At 43.6% G+C, this 16,283-nt stretch overlaps 1 long non-coding RNA gene across 1 annotated transcript in view; it reads left to right on the top strand.

Annotated features, from left to right (window-relative positions):
- Positions 1–1,639: 1,639 nt before the first annotated feature.
- Positions 1,640–16,283, top strand: part of LOC118546584 (uncharacterized) — a 52,433-nt gene continuing 37,789 nt past the window's right edge. Inside the window, exon 1 of the long non-coding RNA XR_004922668.2 lies at positions 1,640–1,928. This is a non-coding gene — a long non-coding RNA (uncharacterized LOC118546584). The remainder of the gene's footprint in view (positions 1,929–16,283) is intronic.

The following is a 16,283-nucleotide window of genomic DNA, read 5'->3' as shown; positions in this document are numbered from 1 at the left end:
AAAAAAATAGTTAAGAGTCAACAAGCTTACCTTCCCCCACTGGATCAGATGCTCCTTGAGGAAAAGTAACTCAGAGGAGGAGGGGAAACCGGGCTGAGGTCATTAGGGGCTGCTGAAGAGCAGGGGTGGGTTAGGTGAGGCCAGGAACGCTCTCATCTTGGGTACAAAATTTAAGTATGCATCAAAATCTCAGAAGTCAAGATAAGTATTTGAAGGCAGTATTTATTTCTTTAAATTTCTTTTAAAGATTCCATTTACTATTTATTTGAGAGAGAGAGAAAGAGCAAACAAGCAGGGAGAGGGGCAGAGGAAGAGGGAGAGAGCAACTCTGAAGAAGACTCCCTGCTGAGCATGGAGGCTGATGTGGGGCTTGATCTCATGACCCTTAGATCATGACCTGAGCCAAAATCAAGAGTCAGACGCTTAACAGACTGAGCCCCCCGGGTGCCCTTGAAGGCAATATTTTATTAAATTAAATTAAATTAAATTAAATTAAATTAAATTAATTATCCTTGATGAACAAAATAATAAAAAAAAAAGGCAGGCTGTTGTTGTTTATGTGTTTTTTGGCCCTGTCTTTTTTTTTTTTTTTAAGATTTCATTTATTTATTTGAAAGAGAGAGAGAAAACACAAGCTGGGGCAGAGGGGGTGGAGAGAAGCCGGGAGAAGCAGGCTCCCCGCTGAGCCAGGAGCCCAACACGGGACTCGATCCCAGGACCCCGGGATCATGACATGAGCTGAAGACAGACGCTTAACTGACTGAGCCGCCCAAGCGCCCCTTACGGGCCTGTGTTATGCAACCATGACAGTCCTTTCCAGAAAGCCCCAGGCCCCAAAGCGGCGCCACCCTCTTGGCCGCTGCTGGGTGAACTCCTGAAGGGTAACCATGAAGTGAAAACAGACGGCACGATGCAGGGCTTTCTATGTAGTCATGTTGTGTGTGTGTGTGTGTGTGTGTGTGTGTGTGTGTAGTCAACTTTTATTAGAATTTTCCACTTGGATCAAAATATAGGCAGGTATTTTGGTGAGTATGCATGGAGGTGCACATTTTCCCATCTTCCCTTCAGTCTCAGGCTCCAGCCTGGCTCTGCAAGGCTCTCTTTGGGGAAGAAGTAGCGCCTACTCTGGGATGGGGCACGGGGAAGATGTAGGCGAGCCCGAAAGGACCCTTCTCCACCTGCTGCTCCCCAAGAGAGGCTCCATGCCAGAAGTCTGGCCGTACACAAATCTCTCTTTCTTGGGGCCCAAGTCCTAATTCCCACCCTAATCAGTTCAGAAACTTCTGGAAATATCAATGCCTTCTCCTTTTAAGTTTGAAATAAATCAGTTAGTCTTCATATATCAGTAATGGCTTCATAATAGCTTCTTTATCCCATCTTTTGTTTATCTTTGTTTATAAAAAAAAAAGAATGATTTTTTTTTTATTCTATGTACATTTTTTTGAAAATTCCAGTGGACATGTACTCTGAACCAGGCACTGGGCTACATGCTGATAATTCAGAAATAAGTTAAGCCCCTACCCCCAAGTCCCTGGTCATTTACTGTGCTGGTCTGAGTACTGGTGGGTGGGGCAGGCAGGAACTAGGGCACAGAAAGTGAAAACACCATTGCAATGTGGTATCAGAAGTGTAACAGCAGGGCTAAGCCCAGTGACTACAGGAGCAGAGAGAAGAAAGCCACCATCGCTGCCTCTGGAGGCAGACGGTAAGCAAGAGAGGCCAGTGATGCCAGAAGGAGACAGAGTGCTGACCTTGTCAGCAGAGCAGGTGCACAGGGAGGAGGAGAAGGTAGCCGGGTAGTGGCCTTCCTGACATCCTCAAGGGGAAAGGTGTCCTTGGAAAAGGCAGCTGCCTATGGAAAGCTGGGAGCAAGAGGAGGCCAAGCGCATGCAGGGCACTGCACTGACTCGGGGTGTCCAGCCCCTAAGGTAGGAGAGTGAAGCAGTTAGACCTGGGGATCCCCACCACGGAAACTGGACCTGTGGGGGGCACGGAACACTGATGGGTTTCAAGCCCCGAGAGCCACTTGGTCAATTTTGCATTGTCAAGTTTGCCTTGGGCTCGCTGTGTGAGAGAGGGTGGGGTTCAGCCAGGGGAGGGAAAGCAGCAGGCTGGCCTGGCCTGTTGGAGACATGCTCCATGCTAATGAGAGGAAATAGAAAATGTAATTAACATGTCTGCCACCAGAAATGAGAGCTAAATCTATTACTCTCTTCCTCCCGCTTCTATTATAAATTACTGTGTTTCAATTATGATTTTGAAAGTATTTCCTTGAGGAAATATGTCAAGGTTCTGCAATGGGAAAGAAGGAAATGGGACCATGAAAGTTTAATTTATTGCAGTGGCCGCATTTAGAAGAGGAAGAAGAAGATGAAAAAGAATAGAAAGGCAGAAACATGGAGAGTGTCACTGACAGGTCACCTGCTGGGAGCAGGGAGGTGGGGAGAGAAGCCCGAGGTGTCTGAATCTTTATGGAGTCACTTTATGGCATGCAGTGAGAAGGGGCAAGCAAACACTATCTCGGCAGGCCGCATGCACCTTTTCCTACTCTGGGCTCCGATGAGCCTGCTTGTTTTTCCCTGCAGACACTGAGGAAGATCTCAGGGAGGATGGCAGCGTGGCTGTAAGTGCGGGGCTGGACCCCAGGGTGGGGTGCATGAGAGAGGAGGACATGGCCCAGCTCTCAAACAGCTTGCAGTCCAGCCGTGAGGCTGATTCCACAGGAAAGGAAGTGCGGACAGAGAGCTTCTACTTGGGGCTGAAAGAGCAAGACCGCACCGATGGGAAGGTGGGGAGCCAGGCCAGTGAAATAAACAGGTTGCCAGGCCCCCATTCACATGTCAGCCAAGGACCCTCTCAAGGGAGCAGATACCCCGTTGTCTTTAGAAAGGATGGATGCATTCGAGGTACATTCATTACTTCATCTACTCACTTAGCATGTAACAGGGAATTCATCCAAGAGAAAGCCCCAGGCCTTATCCTTGAGGACTGCACGGGCCCCTGGGGGGCAGACACATCAGGAAATAATGGCAAAGCAAGGAGTTTGAGCTAAGATAGCCTGATGTGCAATGTAATACAGAAGTGTAACGGGATCTTGGGCACCGAGCCGTGAATTCTGTCTAGGAGGAAACCAGCTTTCCAAGAGGAAGAACACTTTGGAATGAGGGTGGGAGATTTCCTGGTGGACCAATGAGCAAAGGGGGCACAGAGAAGGGGTCCCCACAAAAGCCACAGCCCAAGCCAAACAAGGCAGGGAGACAGGAAGCAGAGTGGTGATTCCAGGGGGCCCAGGATTGGCATGGGGGTGACAGGAGAGAATGCAGGGAGAATCACACACCACAGAGACCAGGTCCAGAGGGACCATGAAGGTTGTGCCAGGGGGCTAGCGTGTAATCCCGATGACACTGGGGAGCTCGGGGGTGTTTTTAAGCACCAGCATGAATATCTGGGTTCTAGAAAGAAAACTGAGGAAGTTCCATGGGGGATGGCCAGGTGGGGACAGAGGCTGGAGTTCCAGAGCCCAGGTGGGAGTCCACAGCAGTCCCACCAGAGAAATTGCAGGGCGGCCTGAGCAAGGGCAGTGACAATGCAGCCCAATGAGGGGACATCCTAGGGGCAGGTCGGGTGGGGGATCAGCCTACAGATGCTCAGCTCAAATTAGTGGAGACCTGTCTGGAGACATTCTGCCACAATCCACCCTTTGGGGCTAAAGCCTAGCAAACAATAGAATTTTGGAGGGCCAGGCACCTTATTTCTTAAGTGAAAGCTGTTTTCATAATTACCTCAATCCCATCTGTTTTCATTTCCATGTGTTGATCCTATCTGATCCCCAAAACAATCCAGCAAGACAAGTAGCATCCTCCCCTTTCACAGATAGGGAAGTTACACCGCACAGAAAGTCAGGTTTGTTGGAGGCTTACGAGAAGACACCTGTGGACATGGAAAGAGAATCATAACTTTCTCCCTCCAGAACCGGTACCTATTTCCCCCTCCCCCTCTTTCCCTCCTTGTCCCTCTCTCCTTCCCTCCCTTCTTTCCTTCTTCTCTGCCTCTGTCTGTCCTATCACCATTTTGGGGGCCCTTATTCTGAGTCAGACTGATGCAGGAGGGCACAGGGCTGGGCTCCCAGAAATCACTGCCCAAGGGAAGAGAGACATCTGAATAAGCGAGGAGGGAAGGTGCCTGTTACGGGTGTGCTCTCGTGTCAGTCTACAGGGGAAGGGCATCTCCCTCAGTCTGGGGTTCAGGTAAGGCTTTGGGAAGGAGATGCTGTCTGCTCTGGGAGCGGACAGCAGGTCAGAGCAGAAGAATCTACTTTCATCCTGGGATGAGTCAGATGAAACTGCCTGTAATACGGAGCTAGTTCGTTGGTTTGCTGGCTAAGACTTTTCCTGGTGAGCTCCTCTGCATCTTTCTCAGACACACCTCCTTCTGACCTGGACCCAGCCCCAGGGGAGCCCATGCAGGTCCCGGCCCCAAGGCTATGGGGAGCAGGTGGGTGTGCCGGGCAGTGCGTCCTGGATCTGGGAACTTTCCTGCACTCATCCTTCGGGGGCTGGAGGGAATGCCTTTAAGAAGAGCAATCACATCACAGAGGTTAATTCCAGTCCTCTGAGCAGCCACAGGAGGGGTGACTCCCTGTTCACGGGGGAAGCAGTCCAGCATTGTGAAGGGATGCAGATGAATAAAGTCACTGTTTACAAGAAATTCTAATCTTAGGGCAGTTCAAGGTAAAGACAGACACCAGCCAGGAACAGCCAAGAACAACACTCTGCCAGAACACATGGAGACAGAGGCCTCCAGCCAGACATTGTTTTTTCTCTAAATATTGTCGCCAAAAAAACTCATTCCGAAAATCCCTCTGTCCCCTGGGCAGCCCCCAGCATATCAGTAAAAATAATGGTAAAAATAATTAGCTATGCTATTGGATTGCCTACTATGTACTAAACATTTGTTTACATCACTTTATTTTGATGCTGACCCTCTTCCCTCCCCCCACCAAAATCTAAGTAGGTGTTAGTACAGGAAAAAAAACCGGAGAGGTTGAGTGATTGGTTGAAGTCACACAGTTAATAAGTAACAGGGCTAACTTAGGTGTAGGACTGAACTGAAGTCTATCCACTTTTCAGATTCTTACTTTGTTTTGCCACGCAAGGAAACTGATTCTGCAGACTAAGGTTGTATTTATTTCTGAATCTTCTACATCCAGTCCAATGTGCCTCAAGTGTTTGGGGTTGTGAGGACATTTTAAAAATATTAAAGGTAAAGCCTGACATCCCCCCACAAATTACACCTGTGCACATGGAAAGTTTTACATAAAATTGAAGAGTATTTACAGACTTTTTTTTTTTAAACCACCTGTGAACTTCATGTTAAGACATCCTGATGGTACTTTTTTTGTGAACTGATTTAGGATTATGGTTTCCAACCTCAGGTCATCATTCACAGTAGGCTTGCCCCTCCCTCACCATCCATTCCCTCCTCCCATTTACTCTGTGTGCCCCCTGCTCTACGTGGGACGGGAGAGATTCAGAAAAGGGACCGACCGAACCAGCTGTCCCTGATAAGACTTTGGGGTCACTGGAGCTTCAAGCCTCATTGAAAGTGGGGGCATTCTACCTCTTCCATCGCCTGTGGCTTCTCCAAGTGCCCAGAGGTCAGAGGAAACCCTATAACTCACACAGCCTCTTTTAACCTCGCTGACGGCAGAGACAGAATGACAATGAACTTGTGAATTAAGTTTCCCCAACACACCCTGGTCCTCGCCCTTGTCTTTCCCTCTGCCTGGAGCATTTGCTCCTCTCCCAGTAAATGCCCAGTCCTTCCAGACAAGCTTGGCATCCGTTCCTTTTGGATACCCTCCCTGGCCTCTCTGTCCCCCACCTCCATGTGATTAGTGGTGGCTACTCCTCTCCTTGTGCCCATTGCAGCCCAAGCCGGTCGCACCGCACTGCCCACTGGCCATCAAGCATGCCCGAGCTCTGAGCGAGTCCTGAGCACGTCCCATTAAGTGCTGAGTACATGTTTATTAAACAGTGGAATGAAGGAAGGCAGCTGGGGAAGTTCTTTGAGGCAAAGTATGACAGATCTAGACACTCCCTTAAAGAATGTTGATGGATATTAGACCCTTGCCATCTTAGCCTCAATTAATGTGATTTTCGGGAGGGTTTTGTTTTTGTTTTTGTTTTTTGTTTTTGTTTTGAGCTGGAGTCTTGAGACAGTTTTGGTGCTTTCTTTTTGAGTTCCTTGGAGTTGATCATCAGGATGGTCACCAGGAAAGATTCCCTTTAAATCAGATATGCCCTTGGAGATATTCTCAAGTTGGAAAGTCTATTGAAGACAGGGGGTTTGTCGGGGAGATAGATATGTGTGGGTGTTCAAATCAGAATTCGGGGGTCATCTGTCTTTGATATTCAAAAGTATCTTTCAAATATTTTCCCAAGCTTGAAGACTCTGGGCTGGACAAGATTGTAGGAGGGGTAATCAGAACAACCTGTGGGCGATGCCATATCTTCAAGTTGCCAGAGCTGTTGCTGTCTCAAAATATTCAAGCAGGGTGCACTGTAGCAGCAGTGTGGACCGTATGCTCCTGACAAGCCCTGACATCTTCCCAGGGGGCCCACAAGGTCAAGAGCATTTTCATGATTAGTTGCCATTTCCACTGTGTTAATATTTGCATGGATGGGGCTAAGGCCCTGGGGGCAAAACTGCTGGGTCTTCAGCAAGAATCTAGGAAATAGCACCAAACTGGAATTGTAGTCATTGAATTCTTCATCATCACACATTTGCAGTCAAACAAAACAAACATAAGAGACTCTTAAGCATAGGAAACAAACTGAGGGTTCCTGGAGGGGAGAGTGATGGGGGGATGGGGTCACTGGGTGATGGACATTAAGGAGGGCACGTGATGGAATGAGCACTGGGTGTTACATGCAGCTGATGAATCGCTAAACTCTCCCTCTGAAACTAATAATACGCTATATGTTAATTAATTGAATTTAAATAATTAAAAAAGGGAAAACAAACAAATAAAAATGACCAGCTTCATCTATGAATGTCTTTCATGAAGCCATGAAAATTCATCATCAGACCCCAATCTTTGAGCATTTTAATATTCTGTGGGATGAATTGAGGGACACTGCCTACCTCAAGCAGCTCTTATCTGTGGGCGCCATTTTTACTTGAAAGGATAACTGGTACACAATATTTTGTTTTCTTTTGTTTGTTCAGATTTGGATATTTCAAAGATATTTTCTCAAAAGCGAACTAAGAGAGCCTGTCACTTTATAGAATACAACTGACATTATTTGTTATTAATAATAAAATGCAAGCTTTTAAGCAGAAACTAGAGGTTAGAAAACTGGTATCTGCCATCATGAGCTTGACTTCTGCCTAAAGTATGTGAAGAAACCCAGCTTCACACGGATATGTTGTTGTAAAAGGGAGTATTTCGATAGCCTTTTTAGTTAATTGGAGAATTCAGGTAATTAATAATTGAGGAGATAATAATTATTCTCCTTTGATACTACACTAAAACTTGACATGTGGTAGTTTCTTAAATGGTTGTTTTCATGTAGAATCTGAAGCCACATAAGTGGTTTTTTCATACTCTATTATGTTACTTCATATACATCAGTCCAAACACACCACATCAGACTGAAGGCAGAAGCAGACATGAGAATCCAATCATCTTATATTAAACCAGATGTTAAAGAGATTTACAAAGATATAAAACAATATCCCTTTTCTCACTAAATATTATCTATTTACTTATTTATTTACTTATTTCTTTTTGAGAGAGAGAGCATGCACATGAGCAGGGTGGGGAGGGACAGAGGGAGAGAGAGAATCTGAAGCAGGCTCCACGCCCAGCACAGAGTGGATCTTGGTCTCAGGACCCTGAGATCATGACCTGAGCCAAAGTCAAGAGTCGGATGCTTAACCAACTGAGCCACCCAGGAATCCCTAAATATTTTTATTTTAAATATAGTTATTTTATTAAAATGTTATTTAGGTGAATAGTAACAGGCTTATTGTGATATATGCATGAATTGATACATATTTTAACCTTCTTAGTTTTAATTTCTAATGTGATAAATATTAATAGATGTAACTCATATAAACAGGAGCTCTTTAGGGCTATTAATAATTCTCAAGAGTGTAAAAGCATTTCGAGATCAAAAAGTTTGAAAACCACTGCACTATGACAACCCTTGAGCTTGCAAAAATATCTCCAAAAACCATTATTAGGGTGCAATGAATGGGTGAGTTGGCCCAGTTCCCATAATCGAATACATTTCAGCCCCACTCTTGTGCTGCTAACCCAGGGTCTGACACCTAAGGAGCCGGTGCTCATATATCTACAATATGGTTCTAAATGACCAAAGGCTGATATGCGCACATTTGTCCATTCATCCCAGGCCCGTGACCCCCACCCCCATTAGGGAGTCAGACCACATCTCTTTTCAATAGCATCAATCCTACCTGTCAGGGCAGGTATCACAACATCTTCTGGAAAGATAATTTGGTACAGCTGCTAGAGCACTGGGCTTGGAGATGAGAAAAGTCTTCTCAGACTCCCCATTGACCAGCTGCATGACTGGGGGGAGAGGCCAGTCTCTCCTCCTCTCTGGGCATCAGTGTCCTTATCCACACAATGTTTGTTGAGTGGACCAGACTTTCTCTAAGACACTTTCCAACTCTGGCATTCTATGAATCTATTTGGAGGAATATTTGAAAGATAATAAAAATAACAGTTGGTTTCTATGTGGTATTTTTGTTTTTGTTTTTTTATAGTTGACAATTCACTTTCCCATCTGAGTTTTTCTACTGGTGCTATCATAAACACACTACAGTAATTGTTGAAGATTCTAGAGGTAAATTGTCTGGCATTGAGTCTTGTGCCACTAACTAGCTGTGTGGGCTTGGATAAATTAATTAACCCCTCCATGCCCTATAAAACTGTTGAGTAGATCAAATGAATTAGGGCATGCACAGGGTTTAGAATAAATTCTGACCTATGCTATGTGCTCACTAAATTATTATCAGCATCTGATTCACTGTGTTGTAATTGTGTGTTCACATGACTGTCTCCCTTCCTAGACTGATATTGCTGACCAGGACTGCACCTTGTCCATCGCTGTGCACCCAGCCTCTACAATAGTGCCTAGCACATAATTAGCACTCAATAAATGCCTGTTATATGGATTAATGACGGACTGATTTGAGAGTTTAGATTGTTTTCCAGCATCTAATCAGTCCCAGACCTCTCTTACTTTGGACAGAGTATAATTTTCTATGGGATTTGGGTTGACCCATTGGATTTCAGAGGTCATAAATGTGCCTGTGTGGTCTGGCTTGTGTGGGATGCTTTGATTATAATGATGATGATAATGATCCATGAGAACAGACCTCAGGTAGCCACTGTTTCTTTAGCCTAGGCCAGAATGAACCAACTATACCAGGCTTCCATCCTGCACCTTAGCTACCAAACCGGACAACCACGCTCTGAAGCAGAGCTGTCCAGCCAAGTAGAGCCCCCAAGGAAGAGAAGCTCTCCCAGGCAGTGTTGTATTTCTTTTGTGGGATCGTGGGTGTTTGGCCTGCCCGAGTGGTGCTGACACTCTGATGTAAGGTGACTTAAATTGTCTCTCTAGTCAGGGCCTGCACAAAATATCTGCATGCTCTCCATGCACTCCAAGGCTGCCCCGCCCGCCCCCCCACCAAACCCATCTTAGATCTGATAATGACCACCAGACTTATGAGCACAAGAATAGAAGTTTACTGATACACGATTGAGATTCGAGGGTGGTTTTCAAAACAACAATCCACATAAAGTGGATGGATACAGTGATACAAATCATCTATAGTATAATGATTATCATTCTTCCCATTTTAAAGGTGAGAAAATTGCAAATCGACAGGGATATCATCTAGAATGCATTTGGCCGGAAATAACAGAAAACCCAGCTCTAGCTGTTATGACAGTGGGACCTAAAAATGTAGGGGTTATGGAGGGCTGCTGGAAAAGCCTGACCCAGTGGCTCCACGGGATCACCAAGGACCTTGTTTCTGCCTCTCTGTTCACATTGCTTTATCTCATGTCAGCTTCATCTTTTTACAGTGACCCCTTCATGTTTTCGGGAGGGTTGTGGGCGGTGGCGACCAAGGGCACGTGCTAATTTGTGCACATCTGCAGAGGCAAAGAACCTCCCTCCCCAGTGTACCCACAAGGATGGGTCCACACCTGGCCCTGAACTAATCACTACCCCATTCCCAATTCTACCCTGTGCTCTTTGTTATCACCCATTTATTTAGTAAGTATTTTTTGAGAGCCTTCTCTGTCAGGTGTTTTCCTGTCTGGAGGGAATACAGTGTCGAACAAAGCTGATGCAATCACCACCCATACTGAATTGACATACTCTGTACTGTATATAGGAATAAGACACGCAGAATAGGTAGCTAAGCAGATCGTCAATTATATATACAGAAACACAAGAATGGCTATCATTTATGGAGACCAGCACCAAGCATTGCACCAGATGTTCTCGACTTGTGTTTTAATTCAATCCTAAAAATGTTTCTATCAGTATTATTGTCCACATTTTAGCATTTAAGGAAAATGGGACTGCAAAGGTGAGTAATCTACTAAGCTCACACAGTGAGTAAGCAAGTGTGGAAGTATAAATTTGTAGTTCTTTTTCTTTTATTGCTGTGTTCACTGCCTCCCATACAAGGAAATAGCCTGATCCCCTTCTGCCGAACTGTGAGTCACGTGCCAAATGATGTGTCAACATAGAATAAACTAACCTTTTATTAATTTCATTATGGAGATTTAGTTAAACCCTTTAGTACACTTTGGTTGAATACAAAGTGCTCAGAACCCCACATATTAATCAATTTTCCAGAAGCAAACAGTCATCTTTGTCCATAGATACATGGACACATGTGTTCTTGCTGATATTATTACCTGGATGATTTAAACTCTTCCCATATGGCATTATGGTTATTCTCACACCTTTTGACTTATTAGAAAATTAATGGGGGCTCCTGGGTGGCTCAATTGGCTAAGTGTCTGACTCTTGGGTTCTGCTCGGGTCATGATCTGGGGGTCATGGAATCGAGTCCTGCATCCAGCAACGTGCTCAGCAGGGAGTTTGCTTGAGATTCTCTCTCCCTCTCCCTCTGCCTTTCCCCCTGCTTGCTCTCTCTCTCTTTCTCTAAAATAAATAGACCTTGGGATGCCTGGGTGGCTCAGTTGGTTAAGAGTCTGCCTTTGGTTCAGGTCATGATCCCAGAGTCCTGGGATCGAGCCCCGCATCCGGCTCTCTGCTCAGCGGGGAGCCTGTCTCTCCCTCTGCCTGCAGCTCCCCCTGTTTGTGTTCCCTCTCTGACAAAGAAATAAATAAAATATTTTAAAAATAAATAAAGGAATCTTAAAAAAGAAAATTAATGAGCTTTTATTATAGAAAACTTGAAAAGAAACAAAAATTATGGAGTAGGAAAAAAATCATCCATGGTCCAACAGCCCGTAAGCAACAACTGCAGCCTTAGTTTTTCTTAGCTTTTTTTTCCCTCCATATTGTACTTTCACAAAAAATAAAATTATATTCTATATACCATCTTGCACTATGCTCTTTCTACTCATTCTTCTACCTCACAATTTCTTATGTTATTACAACAACTCTGTTAACCTTATTTTGTATGTCATAATTCTAGTGTATAAAAAAATGCCATAATTTATTAGTCATTCTTTCACTGTTGGACATTCAAATTGGATGATTAATAAATCTATTTTTGCCTCTTCCTAGGGAGATATAAAGTACTTTTATTTATTTATTCAATTCCAATTAATTTTTGCAGTGGCAATTTATGTTGAGACATGCCTAGATTTTTCACTGTCTACATGTCTAAAGCTGAATTCATCAGCTTCTTCCAGGGGAAAGGAAAAAAAAAATCACTGTTTCTCTTATATCTCCTCACTTGCAAGGTTAATGGCTCCCTGTTTTCTAGGTTGGCCTGGCTCAGAAGTGCCAAGTCAGCCTGACTCCCTGCTCCTTGAAACTTCATATCTAATCAGCCTACAAGGCCACTCAGCTTTCCCTTCAGAGTAAAGTGACATTGCATTTGGATCTTTCCCCTCATTTTCAGAGTAAATATCCAAAATCAGGCTCCTTTACCTCACGTTTTCTTTACTTAAAAGCCAGGCTTACAACTCAAGTAATTTCATATTTTTATGTAGTAGATTCTTGATGAACATTGAATAACATGAATGCTGAATGAATAAAAATCCCTTTTACCTTTTATTGATTTTAAACATGAATACTGCCCCATTTCTCCACTAAGGGCTTGTTCAAAACAAGAATCATAAATTAATAATGAAAATAACAACCAATTAATAGGCCTACTGTGTGCCAGGCACTCTCCTAAGCATTGTACATAGTTTTCCTTTAATGCTGTCACTGTTCCATTTGTAAAGAATGGCGCTTTGCTGGGGCGCCTGGGTGGCTCAGTCGTTAAGCGTCTGCCTTCAGCTCAGGTCATGATCCCAGGGTCCTGGGATCGAGCCCCGCATCGGGCTCCCTGCTCGGCGGGAAGCCTGCTTCTCCCTCTCCCACTCCCCCTGCTTGTGTTCCCTCTCACTGTCCCTCTCTCTGTCAAATAAATAAAATCTTAAAAAAAAAAAAAAAAAAGAATGGCGCTTTGTTTCACAGAGAGGGTATAGAAAGGCAGTATGACTTGCCCAGGATATCACAGCCCCCTGCAGGGGCTAGATTTTTAGTCTGGGTGATTTGCCTAGTGTAGCCTGTCTGTCATCATGTCTAGCCCCAATAAACATGTTAGATTCAGTCATGAAGGATGTAGCCTACAAAGTGAGCCTCAATCATATCATGCTTACCTGCTTTTGTTCCCAGTTAGAGCCAAGGAATGTTTGTTTGTTTGTTTGTTTAGTATTTTATTTATTTATTTGAGAGAGAGTCAGAGAGGCAGAGCACAAGTGGGGGTGAGGGGCAGGGGGAGAGGGACAAGCAGACCCCACTGAGTGCAGAGCCCCACACAGGGCTCGATCCCAGGACCCTGACATCATGACCTGACCAAAGTCAGACGCCTAACCGATTGAGCCACCCAGGGGCCCTTAGGAGCCAAGGAATGTTTATGGACAGTGAAATTTGGGAAGCCAAGAGTTTCAAGAATAGAGAAATACATTTCCTATAAAAAATAGTTCCCAATGGTGTGTTATCATGGTTTTATCCTCTGTCGTTATCCTGAAAGCCCCAGATTCTCATGGGGATATTTGCATGGGTCACATTAGAATGCATGCCCTCCAGTCTCTGGAGTGCAGCTGCAAGGAGCAGCCCTATAGTTGAGAGTCACAGGCATTGGTTTCACGACATGTAACCTCAAGTCCCATCAATGATACTCACTAACCTTGTGGCATCGGGCATGTTGATTAACCCCTCCAAGTCCCAGCATCTTCATATTTAAAACAATGGTAACTATCCCTCCCTCATAGATTTTGTTTTGAGAATAATTAAAGAAAATATTTGAAAGTCACAGCTATCATGCCTAGTACATGCTACATATGATTAGTTTTATTGTGATGACCCAATGACTTCCTGCTTATTCAGCAGTTATCCCTGATGGTGCAAGCTGTCAGCCACTGAATGGTACACACTAGATATTCATTGCACAATTAAGCAGATAATAACAAAAGGAAAAATGATAAACAGAGGGAATAGATGTGCAGGCACACGGGGCTAAAAAGCAGTGGAAAATTGCAAGTAATTTGTTACTTTTCAAACCAATGTCATGAACATAGCAAATGGCCTTCATTGGTTTTTGGGTTAAAAGTTAATTGTTTTGATAAATGTACATCACTGTATAAATAAATAAATACACACACACACACACACACACACACACACACATATATACATATTGCAGATGCATGTGTTCAAACACCCAACATCAAAACTTCACCGCTCCTAATTCAATAAGTGATCATTCATGCTACTTCTCTTGCTTTTAAAAATACATTTTAAAAGACATTAATCACGTTCTGTTGCTTATAATTAGTCAGGCAAAAAAGAATAGAGCTTCTTGATAATAAATTATGATGTCTGCTTCATATTGACCTATAGGAGAGTCTATATCTCTAGAAAACTACGTCCAGTATAAAATCCATAAAACTCAGTATAAAATACCTATTAAAAATCAGTTTCTCAAATAGGTGGCTGGGCTGGCAAGAAAAAAGAGAAATGTTCAAAGTCCAATGATTAGGAGAAACTCAAAGCCAGAAAGCTTGGCAATCTTTAGAGTTGGTATTAACCCTGGCAGCATTTCCCAACCCCTGGTGGGCTGGTGTCTAGGTTTCAATGACCACACACTACAAGTGCATGAAGACAAGAGAACAGCGGTTGAGCCTGAGCACAAACAGGACCCCCAAAAGCTAACATCCTCAACAGGTGAACTATTAAGAAAAAAACCTCCCATAAAGAGAAGCTTAAGGATAATCACCTGGCCCCTCCTCAGCTCTGGGTGGAAAATAATATATCTGCATACTTTGTAAACTACCTGATAAGACTCATAATGGCTTGGGACTGGTCAGTTCTGCACAAAATTCACACTAGCTGTGTGCTCTGCAATGACCTGAAAAACTTTCAAGTGGCTTCCACGTCAAGGTCCCATGTCAGAAGAAGAAAGAAATGAATGAGAAATATTCACCTTTAAATGTTTAACCCCTGAGGTAACACACATCTCTTCTGTTCATTGTCTGTTGGCCTGAAGTAGTCACTTGGCCCCAATATACCTTCAAGGGAGGCTTGGAAATAATAGGGGTGAGAATTGGAATGTTCAGTGAATACTATTTCTGTCTCATGATCTAAAATCTTTGTGTTTCAGGAATAGTGGATATTGATTAATTTTGGACATTCTTAAAATATAAAAGTTAAACTTTCTAGGATAACCACAAAAAAGAGGGAAACAGTATGTAACTTCAAAATTAGTAGTGGGAAAGAGATAAGATAAAGAGAAAATCTTAAAACCTCAATCAATTCAAAAGAAGGTTAAGAAAAGAGAAAGAAAAACAGATAGTGGGTTAAATCAAGACAAATAGAAATCACAAATTAACAGGGTAGAAACAAAACCAACATATAATTTGATAAATACAAGTGGGCTATAGTCTCTAGTTAAAAAGCACAGACACTGGTAAATTCTAGCAAACATTCAGGAAACAACAAATTCCAAATGCTTCTCCAACTCACCAGCACATTTAATGAGACTACTGTATCCTTGATTCTTGTATTCATTTCCTATTACTATGCAACAAATTACCACAATCTCAATGGCTTAAAAAAGCATCCATTTATGAGCTCACAATTCTGTAAGTTCTAGTCTCTGCAGGCTCTACGGTGTTCTATACTCAGGGTATCACAAGCCTGAAATTAAGGTGTTGCCTGGTCTGAGTCCTCATCAGGAGTCTCTGGGAATAATTCACTTCTAAGATCATTCGGGTTGTTGATAGAATTCAGTTTCTGTAGGCTGTAGAATGAGGTTCCAACTTCCTAGCTGGTTGTGGTCTGGGAGTCTCAGATTCTAGAGGCCACCTGCAATCCTTTCCACATGTTCTCTTCCATCTTCAGGCAAGCAATGATGAACCAAATCTCCCTAGTACTCCCAATCTCACTGACCTACTCTTCTGCCTTCAGCCAGAGAAAACTCTCTGCTTTTAGAAGGGTTCATGCAATTAGATTAGGATCACTTGCCTATTAAGATCAGCTATGACATAAAACATAACATGATCAGAGCAGTGATATTTCATGCTCATAGGTTCCAGGGATTAAGACATGGGATCTTAGGGCCATTTTTAGAATTTTGTCTACCACAATATCAAAACCAGAGAATAGTTCAAGAAAGAAACATCACAAGGCAATTGTACTCATGAACCAAGAGGCAGAAATTCTAAAATATACTGGCATTGAATTCAGAAGAGCATAAAAAATAAGTAAGTCATAACAAACCACTTGGTTGTTCCCCAGGAATGTAGAAGTGTTTCGGCATTCAAAAAAATCTATTAAGATAGGGCGCCTGGGTGGCTCAGTTGGTTAAGCGACTGCCTTCGGCTCAGGTCATGATCCTGGAGTCCCAGGATCGAGTCCCGCATCGGGCTCCCTGCTCGGCGGGGAGTCTGCTTCTCCCTCTGACCCTCCTCCCTCTCATGCTCTCTGTCTCTCATTCTCTCTCTCTCAAATAAATAAATAAAATCTTTAAAAAAAAAAAAATCT

This window comes from Halichoerus grypus, chromosome 10, assembly GCF_964656455.1.
Source record: "Halichoerus grypus chromosome 10, mHalGry1.hap1.1, whole genome shotgun sequence".
NCBI classification, from domain to species: domain Eukaryota; kingdom Metazoa; phylum Chordata; class Mammalia; order Carnivora; family Phocidae; genus Halichoerus; species Halichoerus grypus.
This window is presented reverse-complemented; position numbering and strand designations above follow the sequence as displayed.